General features: G+C 47.8%; 1 long non-coding RNA gene across 1 annotated transcript; it reads right to left on the bottom strand.

The window, feature by feature from the left end:
• Positions 1–5297: 5297 nt before the first annotated feature.
• LOC309451926 lies at positions 5298–8398 on the bottom strand. Its single transcript, XR_014186359.1, has 3 exons — positions 8277–8398; positions 7924–8005; positions 5298–5402 (listed from the first exon to the last, which is right to left on the bottom strand). It is a non-coding gene; the product is annotated as an uncharacterized lncRNA (long non-coding RNA).
• Between the last annotated feature and the right edge of the window lie 2341 nt (positions 8399–10739).

Below are 10739 nucleotides of genomic sequence, written 5' to 3'. Positions count from 1 at the left end.
ACTGCCCATAATCTTCTGCATAGCATACATAATGTAAATCATTTTCTCACTGAGTGGTTGTGCCCATGTCCACTGGACACCCTAGAGAACCTGCTGCAGGTCAATCATCATGGACCAGCCCCTCAGAACCACCATTTCCAGCATTGGCTTTTCACTTCAGCTTGAAGAGGTTCTTTGACCCTCCCTGGCATCACAACTATTGAGTAGGTCAGATGTGGATGTTCGCATTGTGTAGACAAGATGTAAACAAACGCACGAAGTGCTTCTGAGGTGATGAACCCGAGTGAGCAGAAACACCATCAGCTATTCCTTGGGGTTCCATGAAGGTCAGTGGGACAGACAGCATCTTGATGTGACTTCATGTTGAGAGTAACATCCTTTAGGGAACCACCTGAATGTAGCACTGGGATGTGCTTCCTGGAACTGAAGTTCCCATGTCCATTCTTTATGCCATGGGGCATCTCATGTAAGTGCAGAGAAGGGTGACAAATGGCAGGGCTGAGGTGCCTCCCAGCCTCCTGGAGTGGCAGGAGGAGGTCAGAGAGACACAGTGACTCCTGCACCTGTGTGTACAAGGGAAACACTCTGTCTCTCAACATCCATGGGTGCATAAGGAGTCCATGGTGAGGTTACTTTTCTCCGGTCAGGCTAAAGACCACAAGAAGTCTGATGGGTTGGGGTCCCTGCCTGCAGAGCAGTTTCTGAGATAGTCAAGCTTTCCATGGTAGTGGGAAGAGGCTGGAGAGAGGAGAAAAATAATAACTGAAAAGGACAACTTGGGAGGTGCATTCTGGATATCAGGAGGAAGAAACGTCAGTGGAAGGGCAGTGCTGCGGTGCAGGAGGTCACCCAGAGGCAGTCGGGATCAGCCCGTGGCTTTGTGTCTCAACAAACAGCCAGTGAGGGTGCAGTGAATGAGGCACGGACTCTCGGGAAGGTGCAATGAGACACATTTATTACAAACTCAGGCTTGCATTTATACTTGCTATGATTCTTGCTCAAGCATTTGCTGATTTGCAAAGTGAGTCATTACATAAACGATATATTTTGTGTTCCCACCAAAGTTACTGCCATAAACACAGGTTTTGTCTGTCATAAGCTATCCCTCTGTCCTTGATGTATCAATCCTGTATCAGTCCCTCTGTTCTTGATGTATCTGCAGCATACGGTACTTGCTGCTTGTATTTTTCCACTAGTGCTCGTTCTCACACTGTCGACTCTCGCAGTTTCTCACAGGCCCGATCTTAGCACACTGCCACATCTCCCCTTTGTGTTTAATAGTGCATAGCCATAGCAGTATGTAATTGCATAGCTATTACCTGATTAAACCTTTTTTCAATCATTTGTTGTAACTAGATGTCTCTTTAAGACCATTTAAAAACCCAGTTGGAGATTCCTTACAATCCTGTTTAATCTCAGAAAGTTTTAGCATATTTATAGCTTTAGGTATAGTGTGTCTAATCCTGTATAAAATCCGCTGTCAATAACAATTCAGCCTGTTGCTAGATTTAAGAATGTTATGATTCCACCCTGGATCAACCAAGGGACAATTTTGATCTAAGTTCCCTGTATATTCCCTGACAATATCTGCCCTATACAATAGTGTTTCAATCTCTTTCCCTGATTATCCTGTTCAAGGGTCAAAACAAACAGATCTGAAGGGGATAAATATAATGCCTATGTATCCTTATTTATTGTGTAATATACATTATGCAATAGGCAATATATGATTTAAAATACACTTCTTATGATATATTACATATAAGGCATTACTATACTACACATCACAAAGTATACCCACCTAGATCTGTGCAGCATATTCATATTATTTACAGTGGCCTCCATTGATTAGAAAATTCAAACAGATTCTCCCTGGTTGCTGTTCCCCAGGGAGTCAAACAATCTCTTTCCAACGTCACAAAATACAACCCGGGACGGGGAGGGGATTCCTTCCGAATCCCTCCTATCGATTACCCACTACCTATTTCACGATCACAATAACAGACAATTGGTGAACTGTAAGTATTGGACTGGAAAATCACCAAAGACACAAGTAACAACAGCAACAAATCACTAAAGACGCAAACAACGATACAATTACTAATGCATGAACAACAAAGTCACTAAAGGTACCTTTATCAAATTACTGTTTTCTTGTTTTTCTCTTTTATTTAGTGTTTTATCATTTTTCTCTTATTTCCTTACTTTTCTTTTTATTTTTTTTTCTTTTCTTTTTCCATTTTTTAAAGTTACCCAAGTTACCAAAGCTTCCAAAATGCAAAGGCCCAATGCACTGGTATCCCTCCGAAAGACAGACAAGTTCCACATGTGTCACTTGGGTCACCCAAGTATCAATAACCAAAATGCAAAGACTCAATGCGCTGGCAATAAAACCACGATAGCTACTCACTCCCCCCCTTCCCTCGAAAGGGAAAGGAGAAACTTGCATTGAGATAAACAGAGTTTAATAAAATAACAAAATACTAATACACTACTAGTAAATATATATATAATATAGCGATAAAAGCTACGCAGTGCAATTCCTCACAACCTCTGTCTGCACACTACCAGTCCCAGGAAGCAGCACCCTGGTCCCAACAGCTGATCCCAAAGAGAGAAAAAACGCAGAAAAGCGCAGAGGCCTCTCCAAAATGGCAAAAGGCCAAATCAAACGTCCTGAACTGAACTCCCCTGGCTCCCATAAAAAAACTAAGGAAGAACTCACAAGAAAAATAAAAGAGCCCAAGAGCAAGAACGCCCAAGAGAGAGAGGCTGGAAGATCCCAACTCTCCTAAAGATGAAGCGTGAGGCTAATGGGATGGAACACTCTCATTGGTCAGCCTGGATGTCAGTCAAGCTCTGCCCCGTCCCTCCCCACTTCCTCGATGCCTCACACCTGTGGGCAGAGCACTCAGAGTGTCCTTGGCTCTCAGACCAGAGCAATTACAAAGATCAACTCTGTGCTGGGCTGTTATCTCTTGTTCTCAAACTAAATCCAAATAATGACCATGCTTATATGAAAAATGAAGGTTTCTAACTGCATGAGGAAAATCCTTTTCAGTCAAACCAGCACAGACCTGAAGCTCTCCCATGCCAGACCAACAAAGCTAGAGAAGTACTAAAGAAATTATTGAAGGGAAACAGTCTCAGCACAGCAGCTCTGCCAGGGAGCACCAGCCTTGTCCTTTCCAGAGCTGTTCTCCTTCCACTTCCCCACTCTCCTGTGAGCCCTTGTGTTGGTGTAAGATCTGAGCACTCCTGACCCTTGGTTACAGTCCCGCTGCGTGTCAGTCCTGTGACCACAGGCAGGGACAGGCAATGGGCACTTCTGTGACAGAGCTGCCTCCAGAACAGCATCTCCATCAGCAAGGGAATCTCCTTAGCACAGTGCTTGAAGGCTTAAGTTTTTGTCCAGAGTTGCTCTCAAGAATATGCCTAAGGAATAGACTCTCAAAAGGCTTTGTTTTCTGTGTTTTCTGTGGGCTCAGTGGGATGAGATCAGGGTCCCAGTTTGGCTTTCAAGGGACTTAGAGCTGGTGGTTCAGGTTTGGGTTGTTGGTGGCCAGCACCCAGGCAGATGGTGGATAAGGCAGGGCAGCTCTGAGCACCCTCTATGGCCACCTCAGAGCTCGTGTGGGAGGCCGTCACAGTGACAGTGACCAACATCAGCTGGGTCTGTCTCTCAACCTGACCACTATGTCCCTGCAGAGTCACCACAGCCTGGGCATCACAGCTCACTCACTGCACAGAGCAAAAGCCTCAGCTTGGGGGCTGTGGGGAATGTGGGAACAGGGTGCAGGAACAGCTGGCCAGGCCAGTGCAGATGTGCTCTCCTTGGGGAAAGGCTCTGTGGGGAGATGGGATGTCCCAGGAGAAGATCAGGGCACCATGTGTGTGCAGACACGGAAAGAGAAACCCTTTTCTGCCGTGGGTGCCAGTTTGGGGCAGGCTGCCCTGTCCATGGGGCAGCAGGAGCTGCCTGAAGAGCCCCAGGGCCAGGACTCGGTGCTGTCCTGGGGAGCGGGGCTGGCACAGGGTGCTGAAGGCTGCCGGGCATCGGGACATCCTGAGCATGGCAGCCAGAGAGACACTGTCACTGACCTGTTTCTTCCATCTCACTCTACAGGGCCTGCCCAGACTGGGCTTTCCTGCTGGGCTGGGCTGGGCTTGAGTGGGAGCAGGATGTGGGGAGAGCTGGGGAGGAGCTGGGCTGGAAAATGCCCCAGAGAGGAAACCACCCGTGAAAAGATGAAGTGAGTGTGCATGGTGGGGGCACACAGCAATGTTCTCACACAGCCAGGCCTCCTGGGAGAGACATGAAAGACCAGCAGAGCAGGGTTTGGTCTGTCCCCACGCTCCTGGACAACATGGAGCACCTACTCCAGGACAATTGTCACAGACCAGCCCCTTGCAACCACCTTGTAGGTCATTGTCCTCTCACCACAGCTGAGAGAGATTGTTCTTCCCTCCATGGAAGGACACCAAGTGACTAGATCAGAAGTCCAAATTTTCAATGAGGCAAGATGTGAGCATGCACATTGTGAGATGGGGGAGATGAACCTGAATGACCATAAATGCCATCAGTTATTGCTGTGGAGGCCATGGAGGCTTGTGGGACAGTGTATCGAGGTCACTTCATGTTGAGAGTAACTTCCTCAAGAAACCACCTGAATGGAAGAGTCATGCACTGGATGGTCTGTCTCCAGAAGGCACCTGCGCCTTGGCTATGGGGATTTCTATTCTCATAATTTCATTCTTGCCCTAGACAGAGTTCTGTGACCTCAATGGAGTTGATAACTTCTGCGATTTTGCCACGTTGCTGGAGAGTTCCTGCAGTAATACTGTGGCACTCATGTTTTCATAATCTGCATTTTAGAGCCAGTTTTCCTCTTCCCATTCACATGGGCATCCTGTGAATGCATTGCTGCTCTTCACCCCAGTGCAGACAGGCAGAAGACCTTCTCCACCTGGCCCTCTCACCTCACCAGTGCCACTGTTTTCTACAGCACTCTTATGCTTGACTGCATGATGCCAGAACAGCAATCCTGAGACAGTTTGACAAAGCCTTTGTACTACACCATCCTCACATCCCTGCTCAACCTGCAGCCCAAGAACCAGAAAGGTTGAGCAGAAGTGAAGCACTGAGAAAAAATGTCAGGAAAGCTTTGAGGTTCACACAGAGACCATCAGAGTTGTTGACCTCCTGTTGTGTTCTGAACAGGCCCAGAAGACCTGGATGGCATTTGCTGTGTTCCAGAAACTCACCTGCAAGGACAGGATATAGAGAAAGCCTTTGGTGTGGGAAGGGGCAGAGAGTTGCTGGTGGAGCTGGCTTGGTGTCTCTGTGACACGCCTCTCAAACACCTCAGAAAAGTTGTGGCTATCAGGGAGGTTCCATGGTTCTCTGAGAAATAAAATCACAGTATCACAGTATCACAGTATGTTTGGGATTGGAAGGGACCTCAAAAGATCATCTAGTCCAATTCCCCTGCTGGAGCAGGAACGCCTAGGTCAGGTCGCACAGGAACTTGTCCAGGCGGGTTTTGAATGTCTCCAGAGAAGGAGACTCCACAACCTCCATGGCAGCCTGTTCCAGTGCTCTGTCACCCTTACCGAGAAGAAGTTTTTTCTCAAATTTAAGTGGAACCTCTTGTGTTCCAGCTTGATCCCATTACCCCTTGTCCTATCATTGTTTGCCACCGAGAAGAGCCTGGCTCCATCCCCATGGCACTCACCCTTTATATATTTATAAACATTAATAAGGCCACCCCTCAGTCTCCTCTTCTCCAAACTAAAGAGACCCAGCTCCCTCAGCCTTTTTTCATAAGGGAGGTGCTCCACTCCCTTAATCATCTTGGTTGCCCTACGCTGGACCCTCTCCAGCAGTTCTCTGTCCTTCTTGAACTGAGGGGCCCAGAACTGGACACAATATTCCAGATGTGGTCTCACCAGGGCGGAGTAGAGGGGAAGGAGGACCTCTCTCGATCTACTAACCACCCCCCTTCTAATACACCCCAGGATGCCATTGGCCTTCCTGGCCACAAGGGCACAGTGCTGGCTCATGGTCATCCTGTTGTCCACCAGGACCCCCAGGTCCCTTTCCCCTACACTGCTCTCTAATATGTAATCTCCCAACCTATACTGGAACCTGGGGTTGTTCCTGCCCAGATGCAGGACTCTACACTTGCCCTTGTTAAATTTCATTAGGTTATTCCCCGCCCAACTCTCCAGCTTGTCCAGGTCTCGCTGGATGGCAGCACAGCCCTCCGGCGTGTCAGCCACTCCTCCCAGCTTAGTGTCATCAGCAAACTTGCTGATAGTACACTCTATTCCCTCGTCTAAATCGTTAATGAATATATTGAATCATATTGGCCCTAGTACTGACCCCTGAGGCACTCCACTAGATACTGGCCTCCAACTAGACTCCGCACCATTGACTACCACTCTCTGGCTTCTCTCCTTAAGCCAGTTTGCAACCCACCTCACTACTCTATTGTCTAGACCACACCTCCTCAACTTAGCTGTGAGGATGCTGTGGGAGACTGTGTCAAAGGCTTTACTGAAGTCAAGGTAGACCACATCCACTGCTCTGCCATCATCCATCCACCTTGTTACATTCTCATAAAAGGCTATGAGGTTGGTCAAGCATGACTTACCCTTGGTAAAGCCATGCTGACTGCCCCTAATAACCCTCTTATCCTTGATATGCCTTGAGATGGCACCAAGGATAAGCTGTTCCATTACTTTCCCAGGGACAGAGGTGAGGCTGACCAGCCTATAATTACCCGGGTCCTCCTTCTTGCCCTTTTTGAAGACTGGAGTGACATTTGCTTTCCTCCAATCCTTGGGCACCTCTCCCATTTCCCAAGACCTGGCAAAGATGATGGAGACCGGTCCAGCAATGACTTCAGCCAGCTCCCTCAGCACCCGTGGATGCATCCCATCTGGACCCATGGATTTATGGATGTCCAGACTATTTAATTGTTCCCTAACCCAGTCCTCATCAACTAAAGCAAACTCCTCCATTGACCTGGCTTCATCCGGGGTCTCAGGGGTACAGGGCTTCCCAGGGCAGCTTCCGGCAGAGTAGACAGAGACAAAGAAGGCATTCAGTAATTCTGCCTTCTCTGTATCTTCTGCCACCAGGGCACCCACCCCATTCCTCAGTGGGCCTACATTGCCTCTGGTATGTGTTTTATCTGCTATGTATTTGAAAAAGTTCTTTTTGCTGTCCTTGACCCCTCTTGCCAGCTGTAATTCTAAGGAGGCCTTGGCTATCCTAGCTGCCTTCCTACATCCTCTAACAGCAGCCTTATATTCCTCCCAAGTGGCCAGCCCCTGCTTCCGTGACCTGTAGACTCTCCTCTTCTGCTTGAGCATACCCAACAGATCCCTATTCAACCACGCAGGCCTCCTGGCTCCCTTCCTTGACTTCCTACGTGTGGGGATGCTCTGATCCTGAGCGTGGAAGAAGCAATCTCTGAATGCAATCCAGCTATCTTGGGCCCCTTTTCCTTCAAGCAGTCTTGCCCGTGGGATTTCCCCCAGCAATTACTTGAAAAGGCCCGAGATAGCCCTGCTAAAGTCCAGGGCTGCAATTCTACTTGCTATTCTGTTCCTGCCACACAAGATGCTGAACTGCAACCCAGGCAGCCCTCAACCTTTACTGCTTCGACCAGACCCTCCTTGTTAGTGAGGATGAGATCCAGCAGTGCACCTCGCCTAGTCGGCTCCTCCACCATCTGCATGAGGAAGTTATCATCAATGCACTGGAGGAACCTCCTGGACTGTGGCTGGCTGGCTGAATGGTCCTTCCAGCAAACATCAGGGAAGTTAAAATCCCCCACAACAAAATATCAAAATTGTCTTCAAGCAGGTTACAAAGGAAGATGATTGGTAGAGTTACAGGTTGGGCAGCTTCACCTCAGTCCCTGGGGAAGTGATGGGGCAAATGCTCTTCCAGACATCTCCAGGCACTTGAAGGAAACAAAAAAGAGTGCAGAACCTGCATGGGAGGGGAAAGTAGGGAATGTTGTGTACCTGGACTTTAACAAGGACTTTGACATGGTCCACCATAGTCGTATTAGTGATATCTGGATGGAAAATAAAGATGAGAATGTGTGTGGGAGTTTGGCTGGATGGTCAGGCCCAGATGCCATCAGTGGAATGGACTCCTCCTGGAGGGCAGTCACTGTTGGCATCCCTCAGTGGCCAGCACTTGAGACAACACCTGTGAACATTGTCATTATCTCCATCTATGATGGGTTAGAGCTCACTTTATGGTCCCTTGTGGATAAAGGCAAACTGCGGGGAGCCCTTGAGCTACCCCATCGAGTTCACCTGCCTCAAGCAGCACAGTCAGACAAGATGACATTCAGGTCTCTTCCAATCTGAGTTATTCTATGATGCAAGGAATCTGTCTTTGAAGACAGAATAGGGAGAGGATGAAAAAAAGCCAGTGAAACAGAAGTACATAGAGAGAATGTTGCACTCTAAATACAGAAGAAAAATTGTTTTCACAAGTGGCTGCCTAAAATTATTCACACAAATCAAGAGAACATGATCAACTGCTGGTACATGGCCTTAGTGTTGTTAATAAAAAAAAATAAAAATCTGAAAGTTCGTAAAAAACTAAGCATGCTGGAAATGAAGACTTTTTCAGTGACTGCCTTGAGTTCTTTTCTGCAAAGGTTTCAGCTTTTTCCTACTCCTAAATGCTCCCCTTCACCTTGAAAGGAATCTATTACTCTAACCCTTAACCTCAAACCTTACCTCTAAAACAAAGCCCAAACCCCTAACCTCTCACACTTGCCCTACCTTTGTCCTTACTTACCCCACACATGAAAATACTGGCCTTCAGCCTAGCCCTGACCCCAGGCCTGACAAAACCCTAACACTCAAAGCCTGCCTATACCCTAAACACTAACTGGACGCCCTTAGCAGAGCTCCAAACCCTTCTGCTAAACCTTTGTCTAATCCTGAACCCTGGAAGGTGAGCTCTAATCCCTAACCTGAAAGCCTAATACCCAAAGCCTTCCTTTCCATGCTCTCAATTCCTCACCTTCAGTCCCTTTCCTAACTTGGACTTAGGCTGCTTGGCACCTTGGGGGCAGGACATGAGGTCCCAGAGCAGTCTCAGGGTGTGGGAAAAGGAATGTGAGGTGACCTGTATCTGATCAGGTTGTAAACCAAAAGGAGGAGACAGGTGAGAATGCTGTGCTGAGCTCAGCTCTGCCTTAGAAACTCCTACTCCAGCAGGCAGCATGGGACTGTGAAGGTGGCTGTGAGGTCAGTTCTGTCTCTGGAGTTGAACGGCATGTGGCTTGGAAGATCCTGGTGAGGTTACTTTTGCCTGGTCAGCTGGTGCAGCTAGTCTTGCAGAACTCATCTCTAGAAGGGTTATCCCATTTCGCTCCACTGATCATATTCATTGTTTTCTTACAAGGAAAAATAATCAACTCCTCATTTCTACTGGCCCTAAAAGAGGCTCTTCACATGTGAATTTGTTGCTGCAGTTTTACATAAAGATAAGGACATGCAGTTGGCCTAATCACTGGCAGCAGGTGGGAGCTTCCTGCAGACTTCTCTGTTGCAACCCAGTCTATCCTGCAACTCGCAGAACTGTGTGCTCATCACAACACAGACTAAAGGCCAAGCTGTACATGGGCACAGCCCTGCGTCTACTCTAGTTTACTGTTATGTGGACGTCTAACTCTCCATGTACAATGGTGTTCTGGTCAGGATCACTGAATCTCCTGATGAAGGTTAGGGAGAGAATGAGTTGTCCCTTAGACAGCTGGAGGAAGCCTCACAATTTTAGGCCCTGGTAGTCATTGGGGAGTTTGAATACCATAGACCTCTACTAGAAGTCTTTGGTTTAAGGGAAGGTAGAAGGTATTCCTTGATCCAACACGGTGGGAATGGTCTCCTGGATATGTTTTTCAGAAGAAGACAAAGCAGGACTGCTGGAAGATGTGGAGGGGCTAGAAAACCCTGAGGGAAGTGAGCGAGACAAATTGTAGCAGTACTGAGTAGAGATGAAGGATGACCTCCCTCAACCCTCTGGCAGTGATGAGTCAAGGGGGATGACAACTCCCTTGTCTGGCTGGCCACACTCCTATTAATGCAGCCCATTGTGTACCTTTACTTCAAAAGTGAAAAGCCAGGAGAGGATGAGGCTTTGGGAAGACATCTAAACAGCCTTCCCATACCTTCTTGGATACCAGCAAGTTATCCTCCCTGGCCTGAGTTTGGCTTCCTTTGTATTCTCATTCAGTCTTTCTTAGCATTTGACCTTGGGGATCCTTCTTTGGTCAGCTATTTAATTAAACTAGTACCTCCTTAAATCATCTGGAGTGCCTTGTAATGCCTGATACTCTGATCTTGTTAGGGGCACCACAAATCTGATAGGCCATCTATATGGACTGGCAAAGCAGAGCTTCACTCCAAGAGAACCTTGAGAAACTTTGGGATTGGGCAATAAAAACCTCATGAAATTTTAGAAGGAGAAGTTGCCGGTTCTTTACTGGGGGCAGAATAACCCCACACATGAGGGCAGGCTGGGACCTGAACAGCTCAGGAGTGATTCTGAGCAGAAGGGGCTGGGCATGACGAGGGATGCCACACGAGCCAGTGGTGCATGCTCACCATGAGTAAGGCCAAGGGCATGTGGGGCTGCGTTAGGAGGAGTGTGGCCAAACAAACAACAGAATTATAATCTACTTTGAATCAGCGCTGTG

This window comes from Streptopelia decaocto (assembly GCF_964273445.1).
Source record: "Streptopelia decaocto genome assembly, contig: HAP1_SCAFFOLD_51, whole genome shotgun sequence".
Lineage (NCBI taxonomy): Eukaryota > Metazoa > Chordata > Aves > Columbiformes > Columbidae > Streptopelia > Streptopelia decaocto.
The sequence above is the reverse complement of the archived record's forward strand: the minus strand, read 5'-3'. Positions and strand labels throughout refer to the sequence as shown.